This window comes from Euphorbia lathyris, chromosome 5, assembly GCF_963576675.1.
Source record: "Euphorbia lathyris chromosome 5, ddEupLath1.1, whole genome shotgun sequence".
NCBI lineage: Eukaryota > Viridiplantae > Streptophyta > Magnoliopsida > Malpighiales > Euphorbiaceae > Euphorbia > Euphorbia lathyris.
The window spans coordinates 57,022,597-57,037,994 of NC_088914.1; the positions used below are offsets into that span (position 1 = coordinate 57,022,597).

Here is a 15,398-nt window from a genome sequence, read left to right on the forward strand (position 1 = left end):
TTTCAAAACTATTACCTATCTAAATTGGTTAAAGAGTGGTTTCAAGAAGAAAATAATTTAGCTAAAGCATGAGATTTTGTCTTTCTTATAATGAAAATAGTAATGACATATGTGAAAGATCAACTAATGGAAAACGATAATGGGGGATGTTCTAAAAAGAATTGCAAAAGTACTTCAGAAGGAAATATGTCTAGGAGATTCAAACTAGAATATATATGGTGTGGCCGGTGTGTCAGCCACGTGTTTTGTCCAAAAATCAATTTTTTTTACTATTTAGAAAACTCTTTGCTAATACGAATTCATCTCATGGACCAAGCCTTTAAAGCATCATTTATTTTAATTTATAACCATATGAATTAGAACTGTAGTAAAATATGATAATATTATCTCTATTAGTCTATTAGTGATGTCTCTCAATCCACACATGATCGTGATCGGACTTGAAAAGACCTAAAACAATCAACAAACAGTTAGGGAGGGGCCGCTCAACTCAGTGATCTACTTTAAGGAAGTAAATTTGAAAACAGTATGTGTTTGAAGAATGAATGCATACCTTGTGGCGTTTGTCAATGGGCTATATATAGAGATCTGAAAATATACCTGAGATTGAGTACCTTTCCACGTCTAAGTAATTAATTGGCTTTAGAGCCATTCCATTTTTACTTTTTCATAAGATTCGGTGTGTTATTTGGAAAAGGAGCATATCTTTGGAGTCCAGAATGCTCATTAGTTCATGTGTCCAGTTAGTTAAGCCTTATGCTAAAGTTTCTAGTTGATATGAGCCTATTTAAGGACTCTCCTCCCTAGGGATTCATTGAACTTTAAGACTACAACCTTCGGGCTTTCCTTCCTGCAAAGGTAGTTTGACCATGGACATATACTTTTTCATCACCTCCCAACGTGCTTCAAAATTCTGGTGAACGGAATCCGGGTGGGCGTTTTCTCGCGAGAAAACAATTGCTCAGAAAATTCTCAAAAAATTCCAGAAAATGTAAAACATTATTCCGAGAAACTTTAATTCTTGGGTGGAAGTGGGTTTACCCATAACTTAGGTACAGGCTCCTCCTTTACTGCGGAGCTCTAGGGGATCTTGTCTGGCATTAAACTCGCCATTCGCATGGGTGTTAAAAGACTTTCGGTGGAGTCTGACAATTTGGAGGCTATCAACAGGATTTCGGATAGACAGGTTGTTTGTCTTAAGAGTCAGAATCTCATTAAAGCCATCTTGAGGCTTCGTCCAGCCTTCGATTCTCTTACCTTCTCCCATATTTATAGGGAGCAAAACCGCGTGGCGGATCGCTTGGCAGCTGCTGGGCATGGGGGGATGTTAGGTGTTTCTACCCTTTCCGTTCCTCCTTCTTTTCTGTTACCTTCTCTTCTTGAGGATAGGATTGGGGTCAGTCTTCCTAGACTGATCCCGGGTTAGGTTTTTGTTTGTTTTTTTTTCTTCCCTTCTTACCAAACAAAAAGAAAAATAATAATGATGATACAATAAATTCTTCATTAAAAGCATTTCTTTTATAAATATAATGTGGATACATAAAACGCCTCATTAAATATTTCTCATTAATAACTAAATATTTAATTTGCCAAAACTTAAAAAAACTTTCCTCATTAATGTTCTCCAAATCACTACAAAGAAAAACACACACACATATACCAACAATTTTTTAGATGCATTTTTATAGATCGTCATTATTAAAAACATTAAATAATTTGTACATAATCTTATGCCCATAACGCATATCTCTATCTACATATAAAAGTTCAGTTCAAAACATATTATGTGAACATATCATGTCAGCAATAGATGAGTTGTAAAAATTATAAAATCTATTATAGTGAAACACACAGTTGATAATAAAATATCACACTAGATATAAAAATTACAGGTAAAAAAATAAAAAAAAATCTTAATTTTTTAAGTAGATTAATGTTCATCCCCTCCATCGTCGGTTACAAAAATCATACAACCCTTCCCATATTTATCGGTTATAAAGAAACTTCAAATCATTTCATTCCATATTTGTCGGTTACAAAAAATTTAAAACCTTTTGATTCTCATAACTGTTACAAAGCTTAAAACCCTCTAATTAAAAGAAGATTAATGTTCATTATACCCATCATCGGTTACAAAAAGCTTAAAACCCTTTGATTCTCATAACTGTCAGTTATAAAAAGTATAAAACCTTTTCACCCAATATATTGTTGAAGCCTGTAAAATGTATAAACTTAAAGAACAATTTTTATTGGGACTAAATCGTAAGAAATCCCACTTCGACCCAAGAATTAAAGTTTCTCGGAATAATGTTTTACATTTTCTGGAATTGTTTTAGAATTTTCCGGCCACATGTTTTCTCGCCAGAAAATGCCCACCCGGATTCCGTTCACTCGAATTTTGAAGCACGTTGGGAGGTGATGAAAAAGTATATGTCCATGGTCAAACTACCTTTGCAAGAAGGAAAGCCCGAAGCTTGTAGTCTTAAAGTTCAATGAATCCCTAGGGAGGAGAGTCCTTAAATAGGCTCATATCAACTAGAAACTTTAGCATAAAGCTTAACTAACTGGACACATGAACTAATGAGCATTCTGGACTCCAAAGATATGCTCCTTTTCCAAATAACACACCGAATCTTATGAAAAAGTAAAAATGGAATGGCTCTAAAGCCAATTAATTACTTAGACGTGGAAAGGTACTCAATCTCAGGTATATTTTCACATCTCTGTAAATAGCCCATTGACAAACGCCACAAGGTATGCATTCATTCATCAAACACATACTGTTTTCAAATTTACTTCCTTAAAGTAGATCACTGAGTTGAGCGGCCCCTCCCTAACTGTTTGTTGATTGTTTTAGGTCTTTTCAAGTCCGATCGTGATCATCGTGTGGATTGAGAGACATCACTAATAGACTAATAGAGATAATATTATCATATTTTACTACAGTTCTAATTCATATGGTTATAAATTAAAATAAATGATGCTTTAAAGGCTTGGTCCATGAGATGAATTCGTATTAGCAAAGAGTTTTCTAAATAGTAAAAAAAATTGATTTTTGGACAACACACGTGGCTGACACACCGGCCACACCATATATATTCTAGTTTGAATCTCCTAGACATATTTCCTTCCGAAGTACTTTTGCAATTCTTTTTAGAACATCCCCCATTCTCGTTTTCCATTAGTTGATCTTTCACATATGTCATTACTATTTTCATTATAAGAAAGACAAAATCTCATGCTTTAGCTAAATTATTTTCTTCTTGAAACCACTCTTTAAGAAATTTAGATAGGTAATAGTTTTGAAACATTGCTCATTGACATAACTAGCTTCACCATATGTACAAGAAGGTAAAGGCCATTTCTTCTCAAAATTTGTTCAATTGAGTGAAATATGAGGAAATAAAAGAAGGTTGATTGTCATTAGAAGAAGCTAAAATAAACTGAATGATGCAATTAGACATTATCCTTAGGAAAACCCATATTAACAGGAATACTTTATTATGCTTATTAATTTATGTTGTGTACATTGAACAAGTAAAAGAAGAGAGCCATGTAAGCTACTCTATACTGGTAACAGTAAGAAATTTTTTGAACCAAAATGATGATTGTTTTGGGTATCTTTTGAATCCATTTTTGAAGTCAACATGAACTATTCCAGATTTGGCTGTGTAGCTACCCCTTTACGTTTACTCCAAGCCTGTTCAAGTCATCAATTCATTTTTTTATCAACAAAATCACCATTATTGTTTTTTTTTTGTAATTTATAATACTCACCTTATTGCTTCAAGACTGCGACTTAGATGACTATGAAAATATTCTATTCTCAATTTATCATCTTCAAAAATAGAACTTGTGTTATCTTTATGCTCAACCACTCCTAATACAAAACAAAATAAATGTAAGAATATGAAATAATTGTTTATTATTCTTATGTGTGTAGTTGTTTTTTACCATTCTCTGTAATATAGATTACAGGGTCATTGTACTTGTTTCTGATGTAAAGTAGATAATATTGAAGCCCTTCTGGATAGATATACATCCAAGTACCCTGTTCAATTAAATTAGATTTAGGAACTTTAATTACTCTCTACATAATTAAATGATAACAATATTTAAAATTCTAATAAAAATATTTCAAGAAATAAAGAGTAGCATGATAAATAAAAAAGTCACTTTATGATACTTAAGTTTTATATTAATTTATAAATTATACCTCTATATGAGGACCAATTGGAATTCCATTTCGTTCACCTAAAGTAAGTAATTTCTTTGATTATAAAATAATAAGGTAATTTTAGTGAAGAAAAAAGTTGATTTACATACTTTTAATATCGATACAAGAGTCAGTGATGTAGTTCAAATTTTGAGTTCGACAAGGAGTATCAGCAATATATCTCGCAGTATAGTAATTGATTCCGATGAAACCATAAGATCCTTTAATCGTATTGGTTTCGTCCTTAGTAAAATTTGATAATCTTTTTCCCACATTAACAATCATTTCTAGTGGGTAAGATCCAGAATATAGTGGCTCCATAAACCTTCAACAGAACAAAAAAGTAAATTCAGTTCCATTTTATTTTATTTTGATATAGATATCCATATTTATATAAATTCAAACATAAATAAAAATAAATAAATACATACCAACCATATGTAAAAGCAAAATCTCGATCTGTTGCTAGTTGGTCTTTTTGTGAATTTGAGTATGGCACCATCCAGTTAGTATTTAGTGAAATTCCAATTTGACTTTTTTGCGAAATCTACAAAGTTTTAATTGAAAGAAATTAAATAAATTAATAAATATTATGAGAATCAAAGGGTTTTAAGCTTTTTGTAACCGATGATGGGTATAATGAACATTAATCTTCTTTTAATTAGAGGGTTTTAAGCTTTGTAACAGATATGAGAATCAAAAGGTTTTAAATATTTTGTAACCGACAAATATGGAATGAAATGATTTGAAGTTTCTTTATAACCGATAAATATGGGAAGGGTTGTATGCTTTTTCTAACCGACGATGGAGGGGATGAACATTAATCTACTTAAAAAAATTAAGATATTTTTATTTTTTTACCTGTAATTTTTATATCTAGTGTGATATTTTGTTATCAACTGTGTGTTTCACTATAATAGATTTTATAATTTTTACAACTCATCTATTGCTGACATGATATGTTCACATAATATGTTTTGAACTCAACTTTTATAGATAGAGATATGCGTTAGGGGCATAAGATTATGTACAAATTATTTAATGTTTTTAATAATGACGATTTATAAAAATGCATTTAAAAAATTGTTGATATATGTGTGTGTGTTTTTCTTTGTAGTGATTTGGAGAACATTAATGAGGAAAGTTTTTTTAAGTTTTTGCCAAATTAAATATTTAGTTATTAATGAGAAATATTTAATAAGGGGTTTTATGTATCCACATTATATTTATAAAAGAAATGCTTTTAATGAAGAATTTATTGTATCATCATTATTATTTTTCTTATTATAGAATAGTTTTGTTGTAATATTGTAATTAATTGTTTGCATAGAAACTGAAACCATGTCTATAATGTTAGTTGTTACAACTTACGATAGACTTCCACTAATTGTGTATATAAACATATACATTAACAATAATAAACATCAGTTGAGGTTTTCACTTGTTATAAAAAGAAACACATTCTTCAACATCTTCTACACGAACAAAATGTTTGATTTTGAAATTGAATTCAACAAGAAAATTGGATGTCTTGTTTACATAATTACCCATTTACTAGTTTCCACTATAGCTTATGGGAATGGAAATAATATTTCAATTAATCGAGCAAGTTTTCCTGCATCCTTTTTCTTTGGGATAGGATCATATGCTTATCAGGTATATAACTAATTATAATATTCATTTTTTTTAAACCAAATATTCATTTTATTAAGATGTCATTATGTATTACTCCACATAAGTTTAATATTTTTTTATTGAATAGTATGAAGGTGCAACAACTAAAGACGGGAGAGGACCATGCATATGTGATACTTTCATTAAAAAATCATCAGGTTTCATATGTTTTTAATCAAACCTAAACTGCTCAAACTTTATGATTATTTAAAAAATGTATATATTTTTTTAATATAAAATTTGGATATGGTGCAGGTTCTGTAGCTGACCACAGTAATGCTAGTATTACCACTGACTAGTATCATAGATACAAGGTAGATATGTTGTTTTTATACGTCATAAATATATTTCTTAATTAATCTAATAACATACATATATATTTCACCAGGAAGATGTGCGTATACTGAAAGACATAGGTTTTGATATTTATAGATTTTCCATCTCTTGGTCTAGAGTTTTACCTAGTAAGTTTACCGTTATATATATTTATTTATTAGCTCTTTTGAAAAAAAAATAGTTACTTTTTCTAACTTTATTTCTCTTATATTTTGTACAATAATTTAGAAGGACGGCGACGTGGAGGAGTAAATAAAAAAGGCATCAACCACTATAATAAACTCATTAATCACCTATTATCAAATTGTTTAATAGCAATGTCCCTTTCCCTTATTAATATATTTTATTTACTTTGCAATTTTAAATAAGTAATACATTACTAATTTTAAAGCCTAATATTTTGGTTAGTTCTAGGAAACAATTTCTATTTCCATTTTGTGTATTAAAAAATGAAAATAGTTTCTTTTTCATTTCTTTTTATAGTAATCATTATTATATATCGAATTAGTGCAAAATATATTTTTACGAAAGAATATTATATTTTAAAATTTTATTTAAATTCAATAATATAAATACATTATTGTGATAAGAATTATTATTTATAAAATTATTAAAAACTATAAATAGTAAAATATATGAAAACAAAAAGAACATAATATATATATATATATATACATACACACGTGGGAGTTACTAAGTAAAAAAACAAGAAAAAGAATTAAAATATATGTGAATAGTGGTCGTATAAAGTATAAAATGTATTATAGCATAAAATATGACAAAAAAAGTCTTATTTTCTAAATTCTCAATTGAGTAATTTATACAACTAAATAAAAAGTCATGTCTTTCGATTTAGTTGAAAAAAATTCTTAAAAAATGACCATCTTTTCCATAGCTAACAAACCTTAGAATGTGCTTTAATCTTTGATATATTTTCACTTTATTTGACAAATTTTGACACTTAAATTTTATAAATATTTTACATAAAATATTAAGATAAACAAGAACTCATGTTTAAAGACTTTTCCATAAATTGACCTTTATTTCTTCCAAATGTCATTTAGAAGGAAACAAATATATTAAATAATGAATACTTGTTTATTTTGAAGGTATCAAACCGATTGTAACTCTATTCCATTGGGATCTTCCACAAGTTATAGAAGATCAATATCAAGGTTTTCTAAACCCTAAAATTATGTAAGTACAAGTTTAAATATTTGTATGAGAAACGACTATTCATATTAATCTGCTTTAATTATTTGTGTGAGAACTCGTAATTCATATTGTCCTATTATATGACAGTGATGATTTTCGTGATTATGCTGAGTTGTGCTTTAAGACATTTGGCGATCGAGTAAAGCTTTGGGTCACTATAAATGAGCCAATGATGTATGCAAAACAAGGTTATGCAAGTGCAACGTTTGCTCCAGGTAGATGTTCAAACCGTTCAAGATGCTCTGCAGGTGATTCCAATGTTGAACCATACATAGTAGCACACCATCTACTCCTTGCTCATGCTGCCGCGGTCAAACTATATAAAAAAAATATCAGGTGAAATCTATATTCATTCTGAATATTAATGTGTAAATAAAATAAATAATCATTTTTAAAATATAAATACTCGTAAAACTATAATTTTATAGCATAATTGATAATAATTTCCTTGTTTGCCAAAAAAAATCCTTATAATGCAAGCATAAAGAGAAATCATAAAATAAATAATCCATTGTAGGAGACTCTACTAATAACATCTTAATTATTTAAGTTATGGAAACCTAACATGCTTAATACACTCGCAAACATAAAATGATAAAATATTTATTAATTTCTTTAATTTCTTTCAATTAAAACTTTGTAGATTTCGCAAAAAGGTCAAATTGGAATTTCACTAAATACTAACTGGATGGTGCCATACTCAAATTCACAAGAAGACCAACTGGCAACAGATCGAGGTTTTGCTTTTACATATGGTTGGTATGTATTTATTTATTTTTATTTATGTTTGAATATATATAAATATGGATATGTATATCAAAATAAAATAAAATGGAACTGAATTTACTTTTTTGTTCTGTTGAAGGTTTATGGAGCCACTATATTCTGGATCTTACCCACTAGAAATGATTGTTAATGTGGGAAAAAGATTACCAAATTTTACTAAGGAGGAATCCAATACGATTAAAGGATCTTATTATTTTATCGGAATCAATTACTATACTGCGAGATATATTGCTGATACTCCTTGTCGAACTCAAAATTTGAACTACATCACTGACGCTTGTATCGATATTAAAAGTATGTAAATCAACTTTTTTCTTCACTAAAATTACCTTATTCTTTTCTAATCAAAGAAATTACTTACTTTGGGTGAACGAAATGGAATTCCAATTGGTCCTCATATAGAGGTATAATTTATAAATTAATATAAAACTTAAGTATCATAAAGTGACTTTTTTATTTATCACGCTACTCTTTATTTCTTGAAATATTTTTATTAGAATTTTAAAAATTGTTATAATTTAATTATGTAGAGAGTAATTAAAGTTCCTAAATCTAATTTAATTGAACAGGGTACTTGGATGTATATCTATCCAGAAGGGCTTCAATATTATCTACTTTACATCAGAAACAAGTACAATGACCCTGTAATCTATATTACAGAGAATGGTAAAAAACTACACACATAAGAATAATAAACAATTATTTCATATTCTTACATCTATGTTGTTTTGTATTAGGAGTTGATGAGAATAAAGATAACACAAGTTATATTTTTGAAGATGAGAAAGTGAGAATAGAATATTTTCATAGTCATCTAAGTCGCACTCTTGAAGCAATAAGGTGAGTATTATAAATTACAAAAAAAAAACAATAATGGTGATTTTGTTGATAAAAAAATGAATTGATGACTTGAACAGGCTTGGAGTAAACGTAAAGGGGTACATAGCATGGTCGTTTTTAGACAATTTTGAGTGGACAGCTGGCTACACAGCCAAATCTGGAATAGTTCATGTTGACTTCAAAAATGGATTCAAAAGATACCCAAAACAATCATCATTTTGGTTCAAAAAAATGAATTCGTATTAGCAAAGAGTTTTCTAAATAGTAAAAAAAATTGAATGTTGGACAAAACACGTGGCTGACACACCGGCCACACCATATATATTCTAGTTTGAATCTCCTAGATATATTTCCTTCTGAAGTACTTTTGCAATTCTTTTTAGAACATCCCCCATTCTCGTTTTCCATTAGTTGATCTTTCATATATGTCATTACTATTTTCATTATAAGAAAGACAAAATCTCATGCTTTAGCTAAATTATTTTCTTCTTGAAACCACTCTTTAACCAATTTAGATAGGTAATAGTTTTGAAACATTGCTCATTGACATAACTAGCTTCACCATATGTACAAGAAGGTAAATGCCATTTCTTCTCAAAATTTGTTCAATTGAGTGAAATATGAGGAAATAAAAGAAGGTTGATTGTCATTAGAAGAAGCTAAAATATACTGAATGATGCAATTAGACATTATCCTTAGGAAAACCCATATTAACAGCTATACTTTATTATGCTTATTAATTTATGTTGTGTACATTGAACAAGTAAAAGAAGAGAACCACGTAAGCTACTCTATACTAGTAACAGTAAGAAATTTTTTGAACCAAAATGATGATTGTCTTGGGTATCTTTTGAATCCATTTTTGAAGTCAACATGAACTATTCCAGATTTGGCTGTGTAGCCAGCTGTCCACTCAAAATTGTCTAAAAACGACCATGCTATGCAGCCCTTTACGTTTACTCCAAGCCTGTTCAAGTCATCAATTCATTTTTTTATCAACAAAATCACCATTATTGTTTTTTTTTTGTAATTTATAATACTCACCTTATTGCTTCAAGAGTGCGACTTAGATGACTATGAAAATATTCTATTCTCACTTTCTCATCTTCAAAAATAGAACTTGTGTTATCTTTATTCTCATCAACTCCTTATACAAAACAACATAGATGTAAGAATATGAAATAATTGTTTATTATTCTTATGTGTGTAGTTGTTTTTTACCATTCTCTGCAATATAGATTACAGGGTCATTGTACTTGTTTCTAATGTAAAGTAGATAATATTGAAGCCCTTCTGGATAGATATACATCCAAGTACCCTGTTCAATTAAATTAAATTTAGGAACTTTAATTACTCTCTACATAATTAAATTATAACAATATTTAAAATTCTAATAAAAATATTTCAAGAAATAAAGAGTAGCATGATAAATAAAAAAGTCACTTTATGATACTTAAGTTTTATATTAATTTATAAATTATACCTCTCTATGAGGACCAATTGGAATTCCATTTCGTTCACCTAAAGTAAGTAATTTCTTTGATTAGAAAATAATAAGGTAATTTTAGTGAAGAAAAAAGTTGATTTACATACTTTTAATATCGATACAAGAGTCAGTGATCTAGTTCAAATTTTGAGTTCGACAAGGAGTATCAGCAATATATCTCGCAGTATAGTAATTGATTCCGATGAAATCATAAGATCATTTAATCGTATTGGATTCCTCCTTAGTAAAATTTGGTAATCTTTTTCCCACATTAACAATCATTTCTAGTGGGTAAGATCCAGAATATAGTGGCTCCATAAACCTTCAATAGAACAAAAAAGTAAATTCAGTTCCATTTTATCTTATTTTGATACACATATCCATATTTATATATATTCAAACATAAATAAAAATAAATAAATACATACCAACCATATGTAAAAGCAAAACCTCGATTTGTTGCCAGTTGGTCTTTTTGTGAATTTGAGTATGGCACCATCCAGTTAGTATTTAGTGAAATTCCAATTTGACCTTTTTGGGAAATCTACAAAGTTTGAAAGAAATTAAATAAATTAATAAATATTTTATCATTTTATGTTTGTGAGTCTATTAAGCATGTTAGATTTCCATAACTTAAATAATTAAGATGTTATTAGTAGAGTCTCGTACAATGGATTATTTATTTTATGATTTCTCTTTATGCTTGCATTCTAAGGATTTTTTTTTTGGCAAACAAGGAAATTATTATCAATTATGCTATAAAATTATAGATTTACGAGTATTTATATTTTAAAAATGATTATTTATTTTATTTACACATTAATATTCAGAATGAATAAAGATTTCACCTGATATTTTTCTTTATATAGTTTGACCGCGGCAACATGAGCAAAGGAGTAGATGGTGTGCTTCTATGTATGGTTCAACACTAGAATCACCTGCAGAGCATCTTGAACGGTTTGAACATCTACCTAGAGCAAACGTTGCACTTGCATAACCTTGTTGTGCATACATCATTGGCTCATTTATAGTGACCTAAAGCTTTACTCGATCGCCAAATGTATTAAAGCACAACTCAGCATAATCACCAAAATCATCACTGTCATATAATAGGACAATATGAATTACGAGTTCTCACACAAATAATTAAAGCAGATTAATATGAATAGTCGTTTCTCATACACATATTTAAACTTGTACTTACATAATTTTAGGGTTTAGAAAACCTTGATATTGATCTTCTATAACTTGTGGAAGATCCCAATGGAATAGAGTTACAATCGGTTTGATACCTTCAAAATAAACAAGTATTCATTATTTAATATATTTGTTTCCTTCTAAATGACATTTGGAAGAAATAAAGGTCAATTTATGGGAAAGTCTTTAAACATGAGTTCTTGTTTGTCTTAATATTTTATGCAAAATATTTATAAAATTTAAGTGTCAAAATTTGTCAAATAAAGTGAAAATATACCAAAGATTAAAGCACAGTCTAAGGTTTGTTAGCTATGGAAAAGATGGTGATTTTCTAAGAAATTTTTTCAACGAAATCGAAAGACATGACTTTTTGTTTAGTTGTATAAATTACTCAATCGAGAATTTAGAAAATAAGACTTTTTTGTCATGTTTTATGCTCTAATACATTTTATACTTTATACGACCACTATTCACATATTTTAATTCTTTTTCTTATTTTTTACTTAGTCACTCCCACGTGTGTATGTATATATATATTATGTTCTTTTGGTTTTCATATATTTTACTATTTATAGTTTTTAATAATTTTATAAATAATAATTCTTATCACAATAGTGTATTTATATTATTGAATTTAAATAAAATTTTAAACTATAATAATCTTTAGTAAAAAAAAATTCTTCACTAATTCGATATATGATAATGATTACTACAAAAAGAAATGAAAAAGAAACTATTTTGATTTTTTAATACAAAAAATGGAAAATAGAAATTGTTTCCTAAAACTAACCAAAATATTAAGCTTTAAAATTAGTAATGTATTACTTATTTAAAATTGCAAAGTAAATGAAATATATTAATAAGGGAAAGGGACATTGCTATTAAACCTTTTGATAATAGGTGTAATGAGTTTATTATAGTGGTTGATGCCTTTTTTATTTACTCCTCCACGTTGCCCTCTTTCTAAATTATTGTACAAAATATAAGAGAAATAAAGTTAGAAAAAGTAACTATTTTTTTCAAAAGAGCTAATAAATAAAAATATATAACGGTAAACTTACTAGGTAAAACTCTAGACCAAGAGATGGAAAATATTAAACTTATGTGGAGTAATACATAATGACATCTTAATATAATGAATATTTGGTTTAAAAAAATGAATATTATAATTAGTTATATACCTGATAAGCAGATGATCCTATCCCAAAGTCAAAGGATGCAGGAAAACTTGCTCGATTAGTTGAAATATTATTTTCATTCCCACAAGCTATAGTGGAAACTAGTAAATGGGTAATTATGTAAACAAGACATCCAATTTTCTTGTTGAATTCAATTTCAAAATCAAACATTTTGTTCGTGTAGAAGATGTTGAAGAATGTGTTTCTTTTTATAACAACTGAAAACCTGAACTGATGTTTATTATTGTTAATGTATATGTTTATATACACAATTAGTGGAAGTCTATCGTAAGTTGTAACAACTAACATTATAGACATGGTTTCAGTTTCTATGCAAACAATTAATTATAATATTACAACAAAACTATTCTATAATAAGAAAAATAATAATGATGATACAATAAATTCTTCATTAAAAGCATTTTTTTATAAATATAATGTGGATAAATAAAACCCCTTATTAAATATTTCTCATTAATAACTAAATATTTAGTTTGGCAAAAACTTAAAAAAACTTTCCTCATTAATGTTCTCCAAATCACTACAAAGAAAAACACACACACACATATACCAACAATTTTTTAGATGCATTTTTATAGATCGTCATTATTAAAAACATTAAATAATTTGTACATAATCTTATGCCCCTAACGCATATCTCTATCTATATATAAAAGTTGAGTTCAAAACATATTATGTGAACATATCATGTCAGCCATAGATGAGTTGTAAAAGAAGATTAATGTTCATTATACCCATCATCAGTTACAAAAAGCTTAAAACCCTTTGATTCTCATAACTGTCGGTTATAAAAAAGTATAAAACCTTTTGACCTAATATATTGTTGAAGCCTGTAAAATGGATAAACTTAAAAAACAATTTTTATTGGGACTAAATCGTAAGAAATCCCGCTTCGATCCAAGAATTAAAGTTTCTCAGAATAATGTTTTACATTTTCTGGAATTTTTTGAGAATTTTCTGGGCACTTTTTTTCTTGCCAGAAAACGCTCACCCGGATTCCGTTCACCGGAATTTTGAAGCACGTTGGGAGGTGGTGAAAAAGTATATGTCCATGGTCAAACTACCTTTGCAGGAAGGAAAGCCCGAAGGTTGTAGTCTTAAAGTTCAATGAATCCCTAGGGAGGAGAGTCCTTAAATAGGCTCATATCAACTAGAAACTTTAGCATAAAGCTTAACTAACTGGACACATGAACTAATGAGCATTATGGACTCCAAAGATATGCTCCTTTTCCAAATAACACATCGAATCTTATGAAAAAAGTAAAAATGGAATGGCTCTAAAGCCAATTAATTACTTAGACGTGGAAAGGTACTCAATCTAAGGTATATTTTCAGATCTCTATAAATAGCCCATTGACAAACGCCACAAGGTATGCATTCATTCTTCAAACACATACTGTTTTCAAATTTACTTCCTTAAAGTAGATCACTGAGTTGAGCGGCCCCTCCCTAACTGTTTGTTGATTGTTTTAGGTCTTTTCAAGTCCGATCGTGATCATCGTGTGGATTGAGAGACATCACTAATAGACTAATAGAGATAATATTATCATATTTTACTACAGTTCTAATTCATATGGTTATAAATTAAAGTAAATGATGCTTTAAAGGCTTGGTCCATGAGATGAATTCGTATTAGCAAAGAGTTTTCTAAATAGTAAAAAATTTTGAATATTGGACAAAACACGTGGCTGACACACCGGCCACACCATATATATTCTAGTTTGAATCTCCTAGATATATTTCCTTCTGAAGTACTTTTGCAATTCTTTTTAGAACATCCCCCATTCTCGTTTTCCATTAGTTGATCTTTCACATATGTCATTACTATTTTCATTATAAGAAAGACAAAATCTCATGCTTTAGCTAAATTATTTTCTTCTTGAAACCACTCTTTAACCAATTTAGATATGTAATAGTTTTGAAACATTGCTCATTGACATAACTAGCTTCACCATATGTACAAGAAGGTAAAGGCCATTTCTTCTCAAAATTTGTTCAATTGAGTGAAATATGAGGAAATAAAAGAAGGTTGATTGTCATTAGAAGAAGCTAAAATATACTGAATGATGCAATTAGACATTATCCTTAGGAAAACCCATATTAACAGGAATACTTTATTATGCTTATTAATTTATGTTGTACATTGAACAAGTAAAAGAAGAGAGCCACGTAAGCTACTCTATACTAACAGGAATACTTTATTATGCTTATTAATTTATGTTGTGTACATTGAACAAGTAAAAGAAAAGAGCCACGTAAGCTACTCTATACTAGTAACAATAAGAAATTTTTTGAACCAAAATGATGATTGTTTTGGGTATCTTTTGAATCCATTTTTGAAGTCAACATGAACTATTCCAGATTTGGCTGTGTAGCCAGTTGTCCACTCAAAATTGTCTTAAATCGACCATGCTATGTACCCCTTTACGTTTACTCCAAGCATGTTCAA

At 28.8% G+C, this 15,398-nt stretch overlaps 1 pseudogene; it reads left to right on the plus strand.

The window, feature by feature from the left end:
• Positions 1–5,704: 5,704 nt before the first annotated feature.
• LOC136229810 (beta-glucosidase 12-like) lies at positions 5,705–9,313 on the plus strand (annotated as a pseudogene).
• Positions 9,314–15,398: the final 6,085 nt, after the last annotated feature.